This window comes from Ambystoma mexicanum, chromosome 3q, assembly GCF_040938575.1.
Source record: "Ambystoma mexicanum isolate Mex_15411 chromosome 3q, UKY_AmexF1_1, whole genome shotgun sequence".
Taxonomy (NCBI): domain Eukaryota; kingdom Metazoa; phylum Chordata; class Amphibia; order Caudata; family Ambystomatidae; genus Ambystoma; species Ambystoma mexicanum.
Window position 1 is genome coordinate 1,223,632,448 of NC_090926.1, and position 20,079 is coordinate 1,223,652,526.

At 45.0% G+C, this 20,079-nt stretch overlaps 1 long non-coding RNA gene across 1 annotated transcript in view; it reads left to right on the top strand.

Moving 5' to 3' along the window:
- The window catches only part of LOC138447786 (uncharacterized), a 146,619-nt gene that overhangs the window by 34,419 nt on the left and 92,121 nt on the right, over positions 1 to 20,079 (top strand). The window contains exon 2 of the long non-coding RNA XR_011259945.1: positions 10,402 to 10,513. This is a non-coding gene — a long non-coding RNA (uncharacterized lncRNA). The remainder of the gene's footprint in view (positions 1 to 10,401; positions 10,514 to 20,079) is intronic.

A 20,079-nucleotide genomic window follows, 5' to 3' on the forward strand; every position in this document is an offset into this window, starting at 1 on the left:
TCAAGAAACTCAGAAGAGGGAAAGAGAATATTCCCCGTAACTCACCTCACACTGAGGTGTAGGTAGTTGGTCAAGCACCTGAACCTGATGAGGAAGTGTTGCTGCCCGAAAGACGCTCACCTGGATTCCACAGGGGCGCCGAACCAATCTGGACTGCAACGGTCTCCACCAGCGTGCCTCGTAGTGAAGTGATGAGCAACTGCACCTGCCCACTTAGTTTAGTCTGTCTGGCCCATAGGAAAGTTTTCCTAGAGTGGCGAAAATGGCAAGTTAGCTGACTGAGAGGAGAAGGTTTAACTTCTGCTTCCGTAACCACCTTGTGTTCTCTTTACTGTGTCTCATCTTATTGTTAAGAAGGATGGGCTCTCCATCCTGCGTCTGAATGCAGGGGTGCATTGAGACTTGGGTATCCAGTTAACTTCACTGATCCCGTAATCTTATGGCAGAGTTCCAGACAACAATGACTCAGAGGTAAGTCTTATGCCAATCCGAAGTAGTATGCAATGCTTTAGAATTCTGTTTGTCCTATAGTCCACTCTTGTACCATTTCTTTATAGTTTGTTTCCTTGCAGAATTGCTGAAGATAGATGTCTCTTCTTCGAGAGAAACGAAGTAAATGCCAAGTTAAGATTCAGTATTTGCACCAAGCGAAGAAAAAGGTCTTAGCATGCAATATTGTTCATTCGCTTGATTAATCAATTGTCCTCTCTTTATTGTGCAGGTGCGGCACTTCCCTGGAGCGAAGTACATTTGATGGTGATTCGTGAGACCACGAGTGAATATTGCCTCGGGTAGGTATCTTGCAGCGTGAGATTGAATGTCTTTAAGCGAGGCGCAGCTCACCTGTTATCTTTTCTTGTCATTTGCAGATGCGGCTGCTCCGGGCGGCGATCACATTAGAGTGCCTCGCTGGATCGTATAGACGGACGGAGCATCGGTGAGTATCACGCGGCGCTTATGCTATCTTGTATAGCGCGGGTAACTGGTGTTCCTTTTCTTGCAGGAGCGGCGACTCCCGGATGATTGCGATGGAGAATGGTAAGGCTCTTGTTCTAATCAGTTTTTCCTTTCCTTCCTCTGCAGGTTCGGATCGAGAAGAACAGGACGGGCGTGGCTGAAGACTGGAATGGAGCTGCAGACACGGTGAGTGTTACGCTGCAGGAGTGCAGAATGATGCAAAGCGTGTGCTGTTCTCCGGGCGTGGTTTAAATAGCCTCTCAGAAGTAGTTCCCAGGTAAAGTAGTCCCTGTACCACACAATGAAATAGTCCCTTAAATAAAGTAATCTTTCCAAACAGGTGGCCTGTGCATGGTTTCACCACTTGATGGCTTGATTTGCCTGACAAGGAAATATGAGCCTGGCGCCAACGGCGCCAGGACTGAGTCCATGAAGCATTTAGGCAATCCTTTGGAGCCTTACAGGTCCACATGGGTGCCAGTACTCTGGGCAGACTGGTCTGCTCCTGATGTCTGGGGGCAGGCATTGTGACACAACCCCCATGACCATCCTGAACTCCAAAGTTTAATGGTTGAAGGTGGTCCTGATAGGGAAGAGGTTAGTGAGGGCCAACCTGAGTGCCCATCTTTAGAAGGCCTAAGGAGACAGGCCTGAAACCAGCTTGAGGGTGAACCTCCTGGGAAACTTCAGATTTGAACCTCCTGGGAAACATCTGATTTATTGGGAAGGTGGGCTCCTGTTCAGTGAGACCACAGACTCTAATGAAGATGACCATAGGAGGTTGGTGGTCCCCCTTCAATTAAGAACCTTCTTCCTACAACTGGCACATGAAGTTCTTATAGATTGTCACCTTGGGTACAGGAGAACCAACTAGAGGCTATCCATGCTTTTCTACTGGCCCAAGATGGGGGTCCAGGTAGGCCACTGTAGGAGTTGTGAAACTTTTCAGATATCTGGTAAGAGTGGCTCAACAATCCAGGCTCCATTGGTGGCACTCCCTGTGGTGGAAGTGTCATTTGAAAGGGTAGGGATTGACATTGTTGGTCCCCTTAACCCTCAGGCATTCTCTGGCAATAGGTTTATCTTGGTGATGGTTGACCATGCCACCAGATATCCTGACGCCATCCCATTGAAGACTGTGACTGACAAGGCAGTTGAAAAAGTATTATTTGGCATATTTACTAGGGTTTGCTTGGCTAAAGAATTTTTTTCAGACAGAGGCAGCAGTACATGCAGGCCGAGTGGAAAGAGTGTGGGGTCACTTATACGTTTTCATCAGCTTATCATCCTCAAACTAATGGCTTAGTTGAGAGGTTCAATAGAACTCTCAAAAGCATGATTGGGGCTCTGGAAGAACCTCAAAGGAGAAAGTGGGATCTCCTGTTGCCATGCTTACTCTTTTCCTACAGAGAGGTATCTCAAGAGTGTTGGTTTCAGCCCCTTTGAGCTTCTTTATGGTCACACTGTTTGTTCACCACTGGCCGTAGCCAAGGAAGGAAGGGAGCTCCCTGTTAGAGAGAATTCTCAATATGTGCTAATTTCCCTTACCTTTTGAGACACCCAGCAAACTTTGCTGGATTTCTGGGATTTATTTTTTTTACCTGGGAAGAGTGTGAGCCTTTTTTCCCCACTCTTCCATGTATTTTGTGTGTGTTTTACTTTTGTGTTCTTTGGTTATGGAGTTTTAAAACAACTCCAGTGTCATCATCTTTTTCTGTGTGTCACACAGAGCCTTCAGTGCAGTGGCACAGGGGTGTCTTTCAGAATCCCCAAGGTTTAAATACCTTCTCTGGGACTGACTACCGTCTCCCAGAGCATGTCAAGTTAAATTGGCTTTACTAGTCTCCCAGCACACACTATCTTCCAATAGAGTGCTGGCGGGTTGCCTAGCTCCCCCTGAGTCAAAACACTCATGTAACAGTAAAATGTTACCTTTTCCTATTTTAAATGGCTGGTGGCAGTGGTTTAGATAAACTACCGTGATTTTTCGCGACCGCTAACAACTGTAGCTAAAAATCGGGTCAGCCATGTTTTTCAATATGGGGCCAAGACCTATCTGTAAAAACAGACTCTGGTCATCTTTTTTCGCCATTTCATTTAGTGAAAGTCCTTCTTGCGTTTGTCTCTGCGCGCCAAACCAGGTTTGGTCCCTTTGTTCGTTGGCCTTTGGCTGGCTTCATTGCTGAAGCCCTCCTCTGGCATCAGGGTGTCTGGGGTGGACAGGATGTGAGGGAGGTGCCCGAAACTCCCTGTGCTTAGTCTCCTAGGAGACCTGAATGCACTCTAGCGCGATTGGCTGGCTGGCTGTCTGGCAAGGACAGCCACCCTGCTGTGTGAGTGACAGCCAGGCTGGAATGAATGGGGGAAAACTGTTTAAAAGCAGGTCTCTGGGACTTGGAAAGCAGAGTCGACCACTGGAACGAAAGAACCGAAGAGGAGAGGAAGGAAGAGGACTGCTGCAACTCCTGGACAACTGGTGAAGCCCTGCTGCAGGTCCGAATTGCCTGAAACTCTGACGACAGAGAAGCCCTTCAATGTTAACTTCTTCCCTTGAGTTTGGTGCGAACTACCAACTCGCAAGCCACCTGGACACCGTCCTATTCTGGTCGAATTTTCATCAGAGTGCTGTTGAAAAACGCATAGCCAGAGGGAAGGAAACCAGCTTGTGGACTTTAAGGAACTCACACCTTAAACCAACGTCTTGCTACAGCTTTTGGCCTCATCCCTTGGCAGTGCAGGAACCTCCCGACATCCTCCTTCTTATCCCCATGATTGAAGCTCAGGAACAGCGAGATCTGCTCGAACTGCCAGGAACAACTGCCTCAGCTACAGCTTTCTTCATTGACAAGGTACCATGCAAACGCTGTCCAGAAATCTTTTCGGCCATCGAGAAAGTGCGTGAAACTTTCCTCAACTACAAAGGCTTGTCCTTCCCTAAACATTCATCAAACTTTTTGCCTAGCCAAATCCTTTAAAAATCTGTGGCAAAGACTTAACCATTATATACCAGAACTGTGCTATCCTATACAAAAGACTCTGAACCATTGACTTTGGCCCAGGCCTGTTGAGAAGAATAGCTGGTTGTATTTAACTAAAACCCTTTGCCCTGCCTATGAATGTATTTGGGCTGTCTAACAACCTTGTCTTTTCCCTCCTTTTCTAAGTATCCGAAGTGCCATTTTGCTCCCACTTCATTTTGGAGCTAAACTTCTTCAGTTACATACCGGTTTGATTTTTGTGGTGTATTAGTGTGTGATACTAAGCTGCTTATGCAAGTGTAATGCTTTCTAACTGACTGAGTAAATAAATGTATATTCTTTTACACAGAAACCTTGAGTAAGTGTTTACTTGAATCACTGTATTGGTTGGTCCTTTGTGTAACTTGTTCTACTGCTCACTTAAACTCTTGAGATAAGTCTGGCTGCTCAGCCATCACTACCACTTTACTGTGTAGTACAGGCTTGTACCAAAGGTGAAATTGTGCTTACACTTGTAGTCCTAATTGCCTGTAGTGTTCCCAAGGGGTACTGCAGGCGATTCTGCCTAACACTGGTGTACAGCGGTGAGGATAAAGTATACTTGTTACATTTAGAGTGCTACTTTTACTTTTGTTCAAATAATCTTCACAAGGCTAAGCAACACTGGTAAAGCAATTGTTTTATCATGACTGATTTGGAAAGCTACAGACAGGAGACCCTAGTGACTTTAACTGTTGACCAATGGAGAGATATGTGTAAAGCTAGGAGTCTCACTGTCAAAGGCAAAAAGGTTGAATTGATAGGAAAGTTGTTAGAATACCAAAGTCTGAGGAGTGGGTCTGAATCCCCCACACATGCAGCCAATGTGGAAAATGTTGATGAGGATGATGATATGTCAGAGCCCAGCTCTAATATTGTGGATGAGTTAGATGAGACAGAAGAATCTCAAAATGTAGGCCATGCCTTACCTCTACCTGCTCATAGGCCTCAGCCTTTGACCACTTGGACCCCATCAGGTCCAAACCTATGTCCTGAATTTGTCTCACTTCAAAAGATGAAACTGGACTTAGAATTTAAAAGAATCCAAGCTCAAACAAGTTGTCTCTTGAAACTGGTTCTCTCCCAGAGTCCTCTAGGTCTTCTAGTGCCAAGAGGCCTTGCATGCCCAAAGATGCAGTTAGTATGTATGAGGTTAAGCTTGATATTTTGGATTGGTTGACTGTTTTTTAATATAACCATGGGATTCAAGACATTACAGGGAATCAGTTGATTCCTTGACTTTTTTCTAGGCTACCCCCTGTTGCAACTGATGTGGTAATGATTTTGGGGGATATAGACAGAAAGCAGTATGAAACTGTGATGCTAGCTCTGATAGCTAGATTTGGGAAGACCCCTTCTCAATATCTGAAGAGGTTTAGAACCCCCACAAAGCATGATGGTACCCCTTGGGCTACCTGGGTGACTGAATGTTTGAAAAACATAGATGGATGGGTTAGGGGTTACAGAGCGAACACTTATGAAGGTATGAGGAATTTGTTTATACTGGAATCTATTTATGATGCCTGCTCTCCTGAGCTCAGACAGCACTTGGCTGACTCTAAGGAAATTGATCTCAAGACGTTAGCAAGGGCTGCTGACTTGTGGGTTGCCAACAGGGCTACTCACAAGGATTCTGGGGTAACTCAGAAGAAGGATGAGGGGAAGCAGCACAAGAAAAATACCAAAGAGAATTCAAATACCTCCAATCCAAAAGAGGGCCACAAACATAACAAGGGTAAGCCACAGGGAAAACCAAATCAGGCTAGTGTAGCTTCTGGGGACAAACCAGAAGGGGGTCAGAACAAACCCCTGTTCATAGAAATATTTGGTAAATGTTATGCTTGTGGGTCAACTGACCATGTGAAAGGGGATCCCAGATGTAAGGGTAAACCTTCAGGGGTCCACACTGTCTCCTTAGCCTTCTCCCCTGTGGATGAAGTGCCTATGTCTAGTGGAAACATTCACTTACTGGCTGAGGAACCCATGAAAGTCTCAGCCGGTGTTTCTTTAGTATCCCTGGGTCTGTGGGAACAACAGAATTTAGATGTGTATAACTCTATCCCAGATAACACGAAAGAGTATTATAAAGACAGTGTTCTTGTGAATGGTCAGGAGACCCCTGCCATCAGAGACACTGGGACCAGCATAACTGTAGTTGATGAATCTTTATTCAAGGTGGAGGATGTTGCTAAGGCTCCCATAATCTTAACTAAGCTTGCTGGAGGCCCTGTCCAAATGCTTCCACAGTTACCAGCTCTCATGCAGTGCAATGCTATGACTGTCAAAATACCTGTAAGAGTGCAGAGTGAAGTACCTGGGAGAGTCCTGTTGGGGAATGACTTAAAAACTCGTGGAGTTGTATCAAGCACCCCCAGGCCTCCCAGCAAAAGGGAACAGGAGCAGACTAGGAAGGCCATAGAGAGTACCTTATGGGGCTCTCCAGAGGAGATTATAGAGGAAACTATAACTCCTAGTCCACAGGACATACTGCCTGCAATTTCTAAGAAGAAAGAGGAAAAAGGGCAACCCAAAACCTCCAGAAAAAAACAGCCAGCACTCCTGTGCTACCAACAAGGACATCCCCGAGAGGACTGTCCAAGATCACACCTGTGATCCCTCTACCAGCTGAGGCTGAGTGTGTGGAACAACCTTGTGTGGTTGAATCAGCTGCTGAGGAATCAGAGCTGGAAGAAGACCTTCCCCCTGTTGGAGATCTGGATCCTAAAGATCATCCTGAGCTGCAGTCTTTACTGGCAGAAGGTGCCCCCTGTAGGGAAGACTTCAGCAGAGGTCAAAGAGTGTGTCCTACTCTTGAAGGACTTTGCCAACAGGCAGCTTCCCAGCTGGACGGGCAGGAGCCAGGGAAGCACAGGTTGTACTGGGAGGGTGGCCTCTTCTACGGTGTACCTTCTGAGTTTATTCCAGGGGACTACAGAAGACTTGTAGTGCCTCAGGTGATAAGACATCAGTTTCTACAGTTAGCCCATGTGATTCCTTTAGCCGGTCCCTTAAGCTTTAAGAAGACCAAGGAAAGGCTTTCTCTTTATTTCTTCTGGCCTAAATTGGGGTCTGATGTAGATACATTCTGTAGAAGCTGTCACACTTGTCAGACATCTGGCAAGACTGGAGGCAAAAATGTGGCACCTTTGGTGCCTCTCACAGTGGTGGGAGTTCCTTTTGAGAGGGTAGGAATCGACATTGTTGGTCCCCTAGACCCTCCTACATCTTCAGGCAACCGATTTATATTGGTTGTAGTAGACCATGCTACTAGGTATCCTGACGCTCTATACCTATGAGGACTGTTACTGCTCAGGCAGTTGCTAAGGCCCTACTTAGTATTTTTACCAGAGTAGGTTTTCCTACAGAGGTTCCTTTCCTAAGGAGGTTATCTCTGACAGGGGATCTAATTTTATGTCCCACTACATTCAGCTGCGGCACTCCTACTCCTGATGGACCGGCATTTCAATCCAGAAAATCATATACTAGTAACCCTGGATATAGAATCGCTATATAAACGAATTCCTCAGATGGCCACCTTACAAGTAGTTGAAAGATCTCTGAGAAACCTGGATCCACCATTGGACACTTCGGTCAACTTAATTATGTAGCTGGCGTAAATAGCTCTGACAAACAACTATTTCCTGCATGAACAAACATACTTTGAACAAACATCAGGTACCGCCATGGGCGCGACTTTTGTGCCGAGCCTAGCCAACTTATATGTAGCTGCTTTCGAAGAAGATACCATCTACCTCGAGACCAATCCCTGGAAACTCCAAATAGAACTCTGGACACGATATATCGATGATGTCTTGTTGATTTTCAAAGGTACGGAATCAGAACTAACAACATTCATGGTTTGGCTTAACAAACAAAATGGGTACCTTACCTTCACAGAAACCCACAGCACATCTCAGATACATTTCCTAGATCTCCAACTTGAAGTAAGAGATAACATGATAACAACACGTGTTTTCAATAAACCAACAGACAGAAATTTGTTGTTAACTTTTTCAAGCTTCCATCCAGCAAGTCTAAAGAACAACCTACCCTTTGGCCAATTCCTGAGGTACAGAAGAAACTGCTCAAACACAGTGGATTATGAAAAACAGTCAGAACAACTTGCTGACAAACTCAAAAAGAGAGGGTACCCGAGAAAAATTATGAAGCAGGCCAAAAAGAGAGCACGCAATATTCCACGCGAGAACACACTGGAGTAGCATGCAAAACAAGACAAATCAGAAGATAAAATAACAGCCGTCTTCACCTGCTCTCCTCTCACTAACAAAATAAAGAAAGACGTTTTAAATCTCTGGCCAATTTTGAATGTAGGGGAAACTAATATGGCTAACCCTAGATTCGCGATGAAGAGGGGCAAAAACCTGAGGGACTCTCTCGTACACACCTACAAGGGGCCAAAAGATCCTCCATCTAAGACACTGTGGCACCATGCCAAACCAACTGGGCATGCTCCGTGTGGGTCATGCAGTGCTTGCCCTGGAACAACAAGAACAAAGACCATAGATATTGGCTGGCACTACCCATGGATACAACAAGATATGACAAACTGCAATACTAGGAATGTCATTTACCTAATCACATGTCTATGTGCCTTAAGATGCATGGGAATGACGACCCGCCCCATCAGATTAAGGCTAGCGGAACATCGTTCATGCATACGGACTAAAAAAAATCATGGCACCAATGGTTGAACATTTTTTAGAAAAAAGACATAACCCGACTGAATTCAAGTGGACCATTCTAGAGAAGGTGAAGATTCCAGCGAGAGGAGGGAATATCATGAATTTATTGCTTAGACGAGAGCAGATGTGGATATACAGACTGAGAACAGATGTCAAAGGCCTGAATGAATCTATGTGTTGGCAAACGCTTGCTACTCTGTAAATGTAAAAACCATATATGTATTTGCTGGAATGTATTTCCTTTATCTGGTTTTTCACCATATGTCTCCATTCATGTAGCCTGAAACTTGCCTTCCCTACAAATTTCCGGATTTGGCCAGTCTTTCTTGCCAGAAACTATCACTAGGGTACTTACTGTAGCAACTGTGGGAAAGTGTCCCCCTCTCAGACTCCGGCAAAATTCAAGCAATGTTTGTCTTTGAAACTTAATATCTCCACACTGACTCTTTTCAACACTACATTATGCTATCAGTTTTTTACCTTCTCAATAGGGCTTCCAAAGGCCAAAGAAGTCTTTTGAGAATGCCCTTTATATACCATGCCCCTCCAGTGCACTTGGTTTCTTCGTTTTTTCAGTTTAAACTTCTCAGAAGTTGTTAATGACACATGTGGCCTTAAGAACTACACACCGTCCTAGCCCACATCCATGCCCTTAGTTTTCACAACCCCACAATCCTATTTTGGCCATGAGTTGCCCTTCTTAACTTTGAATTATTCCATGCACTACGCGTGACAGGTGTCGTCCACTTGATATTACATGTGATAACGACCCAGTGGACCCGCTTTTTAACCAGGCATCTTTTGCACTCCAGTTTTGGAGTTTTTGGCGGCCCCACCCTCCCAACGGAGTTGTGTTCAGTACGCACAGGCATTCTTGGACTTCTGCACCTATAATGTGCCCCTAGTCTGTTTCCATCTCTCTGTGGTAACAGCGCTATGATACCCTTCAGCATTACAGCATCTTATCAGAAACACACTTAGATCTGATTGCCAACCGTCAAACTACTGGACATATAGACAATACCAGTAGTTATACACATTTACTCTCACTCTGGCGTTTGATTATAGTCACACCAACATGGCTGCCCGTTTTTCCATCAGTTTTGCTTGCCTTGCTCCCTTCTCCATGTCTCACACTGCGGTTTACATATGACTTCCCACGTGACCGTGATTAAATGGAGACTCGTCCCGAGCAATATTTACACTCCATGCAGAGACTACCACGCGAGTGAGATAAGAAGTGGCATGGGCTTCAAAGAAATACAGAGGTGAGCGCTAAGCATAGAGTTTGTATGTTGATGGAGAACTTGATATTATTATTACTTTTTTTTACATCTTTTTTGAACACTGGGGACCGTGATCGGTGAGATGTAGATGTTATTTAAAATCCCTGAGCCCTCCTAACAATTTGAGTGGGTCTCTCCGACTGTGCCTCCTCTTGAGGTCATTTACTCCTAGATCCTTTTTTGGATAACTAAAAATTGTAGATAACAAGTACTATTTGAAGTATTGTAACGTTTGATATTCCCCTGGTGTCTTGATGTGGACCGTGAGGTCAAACTCCTCACCAAGTTGATCTCTTTTTGTTTTCAGTACCTAGCAAGCTTAATTTAAATTCTTTAAAAAAATAATAAACTGACGCTACGTGCCCGCCAGGCACAGTAACCTCTTTCCTGAGATATTTTTCCTGGGAATTCATAGATATCCCCCCTTCTTCCCTGTAGGATATCAAGGAATGCCCTATAAATCACACGACAAGTGGAGAAGAAACCCTTTACCATCCATGCGTGTGTCAACCCCGGACCTTCAAGTATGGGAGAATCCATCCCTTGATAGGTAAGACATAGATGTATATATGGTTCTCAATGGGATATGGGACCTGTAAGTGTTATTTCCTAATAGAGTTTTTCTTTGTCTTCCCCTGGTACCCCATGCCCCGCTCTTTCCCATATACAGGGCGGCTTCCTATTGAAAATCCAAATTTACTTTAACCTCTAAAAGGAATCAGATCATACACTAACCAGTGTTGATCCAGTTTAGCCCTGATGAAAGTGGTATTAATATCTCCTTTCCACTGAAACCGGTCGGCTGTTTTTTGTGACCTTACCTTGTGAAGATAGATAAATGAGATCCACAAGCTAGGTCACAATTTGATCCCATTCCTATAATCATTAGGAGGGATTGTGTACTAAGTCTGAGGAACGGCGCTACAACAAGAGACAGATCTCCGAACCCCAAAGAATAGGAGTTGTTTTTGATCAACCTTGGTCCAGTACTCCAATCGTTCCGTGCATAATAGATATACGTGAACCAACTGTTTATTTCTCAACCTATTTGTTCCAGTCGATTAAATATTTTATCTCTTTCAAAAAAACTAGTTGCATTCCATGAAACCAAAATAAAATCGATGTTCACTTGGAAAACAACACTAAAGAATCCTTAGTGTATTTCAAGATTTGAGGAAAAGAACAACAGGAATATTAAAATTAGGATTGAATTCTGAAGAAAAGCGATATGTGAATAAAAGTTACTTGAATCAAGTTGTGCTATGATGATCATGAAGGGAAAATGTGAGTATTAGATCCCTTAACCCAATTCTATATTTGTGGATACCACTACATTCAGGCCATGTGGAAAGACTGGAGTGACTTACAGGTTCTCAACTGCCTACCATCCACAGACCAATGGGTTGGTAGAGAGGTTTAACTGAACTATGAAGAGCATGATAGGTGCTTTAGAAGAACCCCTTAGAAGAAAGTGGGACCTTCCACTGCCATTCCTTCTCTTAGCTTATAGAGAAGTCCCTCAGGAGGGAGTTGGAGTTAGTCCCTTTGAGCTCCTCTATGGTCATCCAGTTATAGGCCGCTTGACCCTAATTAAGGAGGGGTTGGAGAGTGCTCCATCGCCCAAGCCAAGGAAAGTCACTGACTGTGTTAGGTCTCTGAAGGAGAATGACACACATTATGACAGAAGCATCTGATAACATGAAAGCAGGTCAGGCTCTGGTGAAGCATTGGCATGACCAGAAGGCCAACATGGTTGAGTTTACTTAAGACCAGCTAGTTCTAGTTATGGTACCTACAAGGCAGAGGGCCTTTACAGGACAAATGGATTGGACCCTTCATTGTTGTAGGAAAACTTGGAGAGGTCAATTATTTGTGGTACTTAGGCAATCCTAAGGAGGCCCCCAGGGTCTTTCACACCAACCGTCTAAAGGCCTATGTCCCCAGACCAGAAGTGGGAGCTTTTCTTCTAGCTTCTGCTCAGGAGGAGGAGGAGGAGGAGAGTGAACCTCTAACTGACCTCCTCAGGGGACAACCTTTAGATGGGAAGATAGGAGTTAACCTCTCTTCTAATCTGACACTGGAACAACAGTAGGAGTGCAAATCTCTGTTAAATCAGTTTGCCCCTCTGTTTTCACTATCACCAGGCTTGACCCCTTGGGGCCAGCATGATATTCACACTGGTGACTGTTTACCTGTTAAAAGCAGAGGTTACATGATGTCAGACCATGTATGAACACACATAAAGGAAGAGATCAACAAGATGCTTGATCTCGGGGTGATAGAGACATCTACAGGTCCATGGTCTAGTTCAGTTGTGCTAGTATAGTACCAAAGGTAGTATTCAAGGAGTTGAGCTTCTGTTTGGACTATACAGCCCTTAATGCAGTCACAAAGACCGATGTCCATTCTTTACCTAGGACAGATGAACTGGTGGACAAACTTGGTTCAGCCAAGTACCTCAGTACATTGACCTAATATCAGGCTATTGGCAAATAGCCCTGACAGACAATGCCAAGGAGAAAACTCCATTTTCGATCCCAGCAGGCCTCTACCAGTTTACGGTTGTGCCTTTTGGATTAACAAATGCACCTGCTACGTTCCAAAGGATGGTGAATCAAGTTCTGAATGGGATGAAGGTCTTCTGCATGGCATACTTGGATGGCATTGTAGTGTTCAGTCCTACTTGGAAAGAACATGTTGACCACCTAGGATATGTATTGCAGACTCTTGAGCAGGCTCATCTGACCATAAAGAAAAGTAAATGGCAAATTGGTCAGAGCAAAGTGGTCTATCTTGGACATGAGGTAGGAGGAGGTGAAATAAGGCCATTGCCTAGCAAAGTACAAGCTGTACATGAATGGGCCACGCCTACTACTCAAACCCAAGTGAGAGCCTTTTTAGGTCCCACTGGTTATTATAGGAACTTCATAGAGAACTATGGGACCATAGCTTCTCCCTTACATGTGATCTCCCCCAAATTCTCCAAAAAGGTCCGGTGGAATGAGGAGTGCACTAAGGCATTTGAAGGACTTAAGAAAGCCCTTTGTAAAGCTCCAGTCTTCAGAGTTCCTGACTATAGCCAAACCTTCATTGTGCAGACAGATGCTTCCAATACAGGTATAGGTGCAGTTCAGAGTCAGCTGGATGAGAAAGGTAGGGAACACCCAATCTGCTTCATCAGCAGGAAGCTGAAGGAACCTGAGACAAGGTGGGCAACCATAGAATGTGAGTGTTTTGCCATTGTGTGGTCTTTGAAGAAGTTTAGACCATACTTGTATGGATTGACTTTTGTGATTCAGACAGACCACCAACCCTTGAGATGGTTAATGCAGATGAAGGGGGAACATCTTAAATAGTTAAGATGGTCAATCAGCCTACAGGGGTTTGATTTTACCATTGAACACAGGTCAGGGTGTAATCACCAAAATGCTGATGGTCTCTCCAGAATGTCTGACCGACTGGAGTAAGGAGATTCATCCAGGGGTGGATTCAATCCTCCTGTCCCTTAGTCTGGGGGGGACGAGTGTTAGGGATTCTCATACATGTGCTAATTCCCTTCACCTTAGAGACCCCCAGCAACTTTTCTGGATTTTGAGGACTTGATTTTTTACCTGGAGAGAGTGTGACCCTTTTTCCCACTCTCTCATGTATTTTGAAATGTGTTTTACTCTTGTGTTTCCTTTGGTTATGGAGTCTCACCAACTCCATAGGCATCATCTTTTCATTTGTGTCACACAGCAGTACAGTGGCACAGGGAAACCTTTTCAGGCTTTCCCAAGGTGTAAATACCTTCTCTGGGATAAACTACTGTTTCCCAGAGTAAGTAAAGTGAAATTGACTTTACTAGTCTTTTAAATTCCTAGACCCAGCACACCCTATCTCTGTGTTTAGATACTCATGTAGCAGTCAAATGCTACCCTTCCCTCTCAGAATGGCTGGTGGCAGCAGTTTTACAAAAAACTACCATGATTTTTCCCGACCGCGAACTATTCGTAGCTCCGGTAACGGTAAATCGCGGGAGCCATGTTTTTCAAGATGGCATCTGAGCCTCCTTTGTTTAAACATGTCCCGGTCTTCTTTCTTCGCCATTTCTTTGTGGAAAGGTCCTTCTAGAGTTTTGCTTTGCGTGCCAAACCAAGTTTGGTCTCTTTGTTCATTCGCCTTTGGCAGGCTTCAGGAGTGAAGACTGCCTCTGGCGCCCGAATGTCTGGGGTAGGCAAGAATTGAGGGAGGTGCCCGAAAACTCCCTGTGATTAGTCTCGTAGGAGACCCAAATGCACTCTGTGGTGATTGGCTGGCTGACTGTCCAGCAAGGACAGCCACCCTGCTGGGTGAATGACAGCTAAGCTGGAATGTATAGGAGAGAACTGAATAAAAGGCAAGTCTCTTGGCTGGGAAGGCAAAGCCGACCACTGGAACGAAGGAACCAAAGAGGAGCTTGAAGAGGACGGCCGCTGCAACTCCTGGACCGTTGGTATGCCCGGTGAAGCCCTGCTGCAGATCCGCATCGCCAAGTTCACATCGACAGAGAAGCCCCTGCAAGGACGACTTCTCCCTTTTGAGTTGGTGGGACCAATCAACTCACAAGTAAGCCACCTGGACACCTATCTCGGAGCTGGTTGAATTTCCTCAGAGTTGCTGTAGGAAACCTTAGAACCAGGGAGAGGGACACCAGTTTGTGTGCTTTACTCACAGCCACCGAAATTGAAGCTTGCCAAGTGCTAGCTTTTTGACCAGTCCCAGTGCAGTGAAGGAGTCCCCCAACGTCCCTCTTGTCCCCACGACTGAGGCACAGGAACAGCGAGATCTGTAGGAACTGTCAGGAACAGAAGTAATCAGCTGCATTTTTTTCTTCATTGTAAGTTACTGTAAAATAAGACTGAGAGTACTTACCTCTCGCGGTGAAAGTGCTTGAAACATTTGCAACTCGCAGGCCTTATCAGCTTGTGACCCAACATATGATTCTTCTTTTTACAAACTACTTCTGAGAACTAGTGCAAAGACTTTACTGTTTACTTACCAGAACCGTTTTATCCTATCCAAGACTTTAGCCCATTGATTTTGGCCTAGCCTATTGAATGGAATTGACTCTTCTGGTGAACTCAGTATTTGCACTGTCTAAGAATAATTGTAACCTTTCATGTTCTAATAATCTTTGCCTTTTGCTACTCTTGAAAAGTATTCTGAAATAGTATTGAAGTATATTTGTCTGTGATTATATTGCCTCCTTCTAATTAATGCTTTTTAACTGAAAAATAAATACATTAATAAGTATTTATCAAAGAAACCTTTCAGTGTAAGAGTTTATTTGAACACTTGTGATTGTAGACCTCTGTGTAACATCATTACTGCTCACATTCCCCTCTTGAGATAAACCTGGCTGCTCAACTCCGCTACCAAAACTGTGTAGTACAGACTTATACCAAAGATTGGTTTGCTTACACCTGTAGTCCTAGTTGTGTGTAGTGGTCCCAAAGGGTACTGCATACAAACTTTGCCTAACACTAGCATTGATCCGGACTATTTAACTAAGCACCCTACACCTGAAAGCTTAGTAGTTCAGGCAGCTACATCGAGCAGGCAGTCTGCTTACCCTTCTATTCCCTGGATAGGGACGACAAAAGGGTTGATGCCTGGGCTCGAAGGATTTTCTCTTCGGGCAGTATGGACTTAGTCAGCCATTGTTACCTGTACCCTTTCGAGGTTTACTTACACCATGTGGGACTGTGTTAGCATGGCGGCTAAACACATTCCAGAAGGCGAGGAAAGAGACGGCTTCCTGGCTTTAGTGAAAGATGTAAAGGAGGCAATTAGGGGAGTGTCACCAGTCAGGACTGGACATTGCTGACAGTATCAGCAGGTCAATGGCTTCTAGCACTTTCCTACGCAGGTTTGAGTGGTTGAGGAAGTCAGGCTTTGCACCAGATGTGCTCGGTAGACTACTCAATATGCCCTTTGACGGCTTGAGGTTGTTCGGCAGCAAGGCAGATGAGAGTCTGGAGAAGCTGCAGACCTCCAAGGCGGTGGCTAAATCACTTACCGCCTCCATACGTCAACCTCAACAACAACCCTATTCAGACTCATCTTCTTGAAGGGGTTGTCCTTTTCATTTCTTTTCCTCATTTGGAAGGGGAAGAGGACAGGCTGGACAAAGGGGACAAAAAAGATTCCCTCGTTGTGGACGAGGAAGGAGTGCTAGATCAGCCCCAGCAGCGGCAACTGTACCCTCAGCCGTTGCTGCAGCTGCCTCTAAGCCACTCTGAGGTCTTGACCCTCAAGACCCCGGTGTTAGACAGAATCTCTCAGCATCAGAACAAATGGCGGGGCATTACTTCAGATGCTTGGGCACTGGAAACAGTAACCAAAGGTTACTGCCTTTCCTATCAGAAAAGTCCTCAGGATCATCCACCGGGATACAACTCTACCAAAAGTCCAGACCCGCTCCTTGTGCAGGAAATCTTGACCCTGCTAGAGAAAGGTGCAATAACACATGTACCTGTAGCGGAGTGGAACAAGGGTTGGTATTGACCCTAGTTTCTCATCCCAAAGAAGGAGTGAGGAGTGAGGCCCATCTTGGACTTAAAAAAATTGAACAAATTCCTCAGGAAGGACAAGTTCAAGATGGTAACCCTTTCTCGGATACTTCAGGCTCTCCAACTCCAAGACTGGTTGGTATCATTGGACCTTCAGGATGCTTACTTTCATGTGCTAATCCATCTCAAGCACAGAAGTACCTGAGGTTCCCGGTTGGCAGTTCTCACTATCAGTTTCAAGTTCTGCCATTCAGGCTGACCTAATGCTAATTAGGTCACCAAGCTAATGGCGGTAGTGGCAGCAAGTATCCGGAGAGGGGGGATTCACATCTACCACTACCTGGACGACTGGTTGATCAGGGATCGTTCACCCGAGCAAGCCCAGGAACATCTCGGTATCACCTACCACTTCCTAAACAGTCTGGGCTTCTCCCTCAATTACAAGATGTCCCATATGATACCATTCCAAAGACTCCAGTTCATCGGAGCAGTCTTGGATACTTCCTCAGGGAAAGCCTTGCCTCCCGAGGTGAGAGCTCATCACATTCAGCAGATGGTAACACGATTCCAGAATGGCCAACATCTTCCGGTCTTCAATTATTTGAGGTTGCTCGGTCTCGTGGCATCCTGCATTTTCCTGGTGCCTGAGGCCCAATTGAGAATGAGATCCCTTCAATGGGCTTTCAGGACTCAGTGGTCCCAATTTTCAGGGAATATGTTGGATCGTCTGCAAGTTCCGAGCAGAGTAATTTTGGCAACCATGGTCGGAGATAACAGTAGTAACGGACGCCTCACTCACGGGGTGGGGAGCCCACGACAAACTGACAATCAGCGGTCGTTGGTCTCCATCGCAGTCCAAACTACACATCAACCTATTGGGGCTGAGGGCAATCAGACTAGCGCTAAAGACCTTTCTGCCCTCTGTACGGAGGTAGTACATAGCCACTGTGTTGTCCTGATAGTGACGGACAACACAGTGGCTATGTACTACCTCAACAAGAGAGGAGGCGTAGGGTCACTACCACTCTGCAGAGAGGCAACGCAGCTCTGGTTCTGGGCAATACAAGAAGGAATCTCTCTATCAGCAGTTCACTTAGCCGGAGAGCAGAACACGGCTGCGGACGATCTGAGCAGGAGAGCACAGTCTCCCACGAGTGGGAACTAGCTCAGGAAGTCCTTCAAGAGATCTTCACCCTTTGGGGAACCCTTAAAGTGGTTCTGTTTGCGACCAATATCATTTGGAAGTGAGATCAGTATTGCTCAAGGGAATTTCCTCCAAGAGGAGCTCTAGGAGACGCATTTGTAGTGGACTGGGAATTTCCACTCCTCTATGCGTTTCCTCCAGTCCCTGCTATTTCTCACGTAATCAGGATGTTGAGAAAGTTCAGTAAAACCATTTTTTTTTTGCATTTTTTTAATCGCTCACACAGCCCGCAGGCATCGAGCCGCGGTTACAGGAATATGTCTCTTAGTTGCGTATTTATAACATGCTTAATACCCAGAGGTTTGGAAGCGCAGACCCGGGGATCAAACCTGTGTTGCTTTGTGTCCTCTGACTTCCAAGACGAGCATGTTGCCGCTGAGCTATCTCTTATAAAAGCCAACACGCCAGTAATGTCTTTTCAGTGCTTTTGTTGTGCAAGATTAAGCACAGCATATAAAGACCCCCAACACATTCAGGATATCAGCCTTAACTGAATTTACTTAAGAAACAACAACACTGCTAAAACATTCCACATTCCAATAGAACATTCCCTCGCATGGCTATTCTAGAATAAGCATGGTTAAGCAAATATGAAATAGCTAGACATTTATACAACACATCCCCCTCCCCTATTGTACAAACAAAAATTATATACGAGAACACAGATTTTCGTCTTAGATAAATGAAAAACAAATAAAATCGAAATCATCTTTCAATCTTCACAACTCTGGACATATTCCAGACTTGACTACCTTAAATCATATTTTAATCTTTGCAACTCTGGACATATTCCAGACTTGACCACTTTCCAACCCTACAGCGTTCCTGAAAACTCGCACAACCCTAACAGGGTCAGTGTACAGGGGCTCGCCTTTCTTCGAGAGCACAGCTTTTCTTATTCAAACCCAATCACCAACTTCAACCACAGTTTTCTTTTTTGGATGTTTCTCATTAACTCTCACCACCCATTTACCTTTGCGCACATCCATTTTCCTTTTTACCTCATCTACAACCACATCCGTCTCTCTCGCTCTGCCCAACCAGGCTGGTGACACCATGGTGTAGGCTTTTCGGCCCCTCATGAGTTCAAAAGGACTCATACCTGTCTCGACACCTGGAGCCATCCGCAACGCATACAACCTTTCCTTCACCGCCACTCTCCTGTCCAGGCCACACACATTTGCTCCTCGAATGGCTTCCATAATACATCGATTTACCCTTTCAACCATACCATTTCCTTGAGGATAATATAGAGGAGTTCTTTTGTGCCCAATCAACCATACCATTTCCTTGAGGATAATATAGAGGAGTTCTTTTGTGCCCAATCCCACACTTAACAAGGTAGTCCCGGAGTAACTTTCCTGTGAATTGTGGACCATTATCAGTGAGAATACTCTTAGGTAGGCCCTCTCTCTCAAATACATTCTCCAGAAATTCTATAACACGTTGACAAGTGACTTCTCTCACAATCTTGAATTCAGTCCATCTCGAGAAGGTATCAACTAAGGCAAGGATGAACCTTCCTCTACCCATCCCCATGTCAACCGGACCCAAAACATCCATCGCTAAATCCTGCCACACTCCCTCAGGAGTGCTTGTCTTCCCCATTGTCTGGGAAACTGCTAACAAATTTTTCCCGGATTTGACGCAATCAGTGCATGCACCAACTACCCTCTCAATTTCACGGTCAATTCCTGGCCACCAATAATCTTTTATCACTTCTTTCGTCTTACAAACGCCTATATGTCCTTGATGGGCAGATCTTATCAACTTTTCCCTCAAACTTCCAGGAACCACCAATTTATCCCAATGAAATAGCAAACCCCCTTTCACCGACAATTCAATTCTTACTTCCCATAGTGACCTTTCCTCTCCAGTAAGTAATTTTTTTTCAGGCCATCCTTCTTCTACAAAAGTCATCACACGTTTCCACATTTCATCTGATTCTAAAACATGAATCCATTCTTGCTTCTGTATAATACCTTCCACGGTTACAAAAAACATTTCATTTTCACCATATCCATTGCTGCCTCCCTCACTGGCACCATTCTCCACTTTCACCCTTGAGGCATGATCTGCTTGTACATTCTTTTTGCCTGCAACCACCTCTATTGTGAATTTGTGGCATTGTAGCCTTGTCACCCAACCCGCAACTCTCCTAGATATTTTGTCAAGGTCTTTACATTCAAAAATCGACTTGAGGCTTATGGTCTGTTCTTAAGGTAAAATCTTGTCCCCACACGAAATTCTTCATTTTCTCTATCCCCCAATGTCACGCCAACGCTTCCTTTTCCAAAACAGAATAATTGAGTTCTGCACCTCTTAACATGCGGGATGCATGCATGGCAACCCTCTCTGTATGTCACATACAGGGGTAGC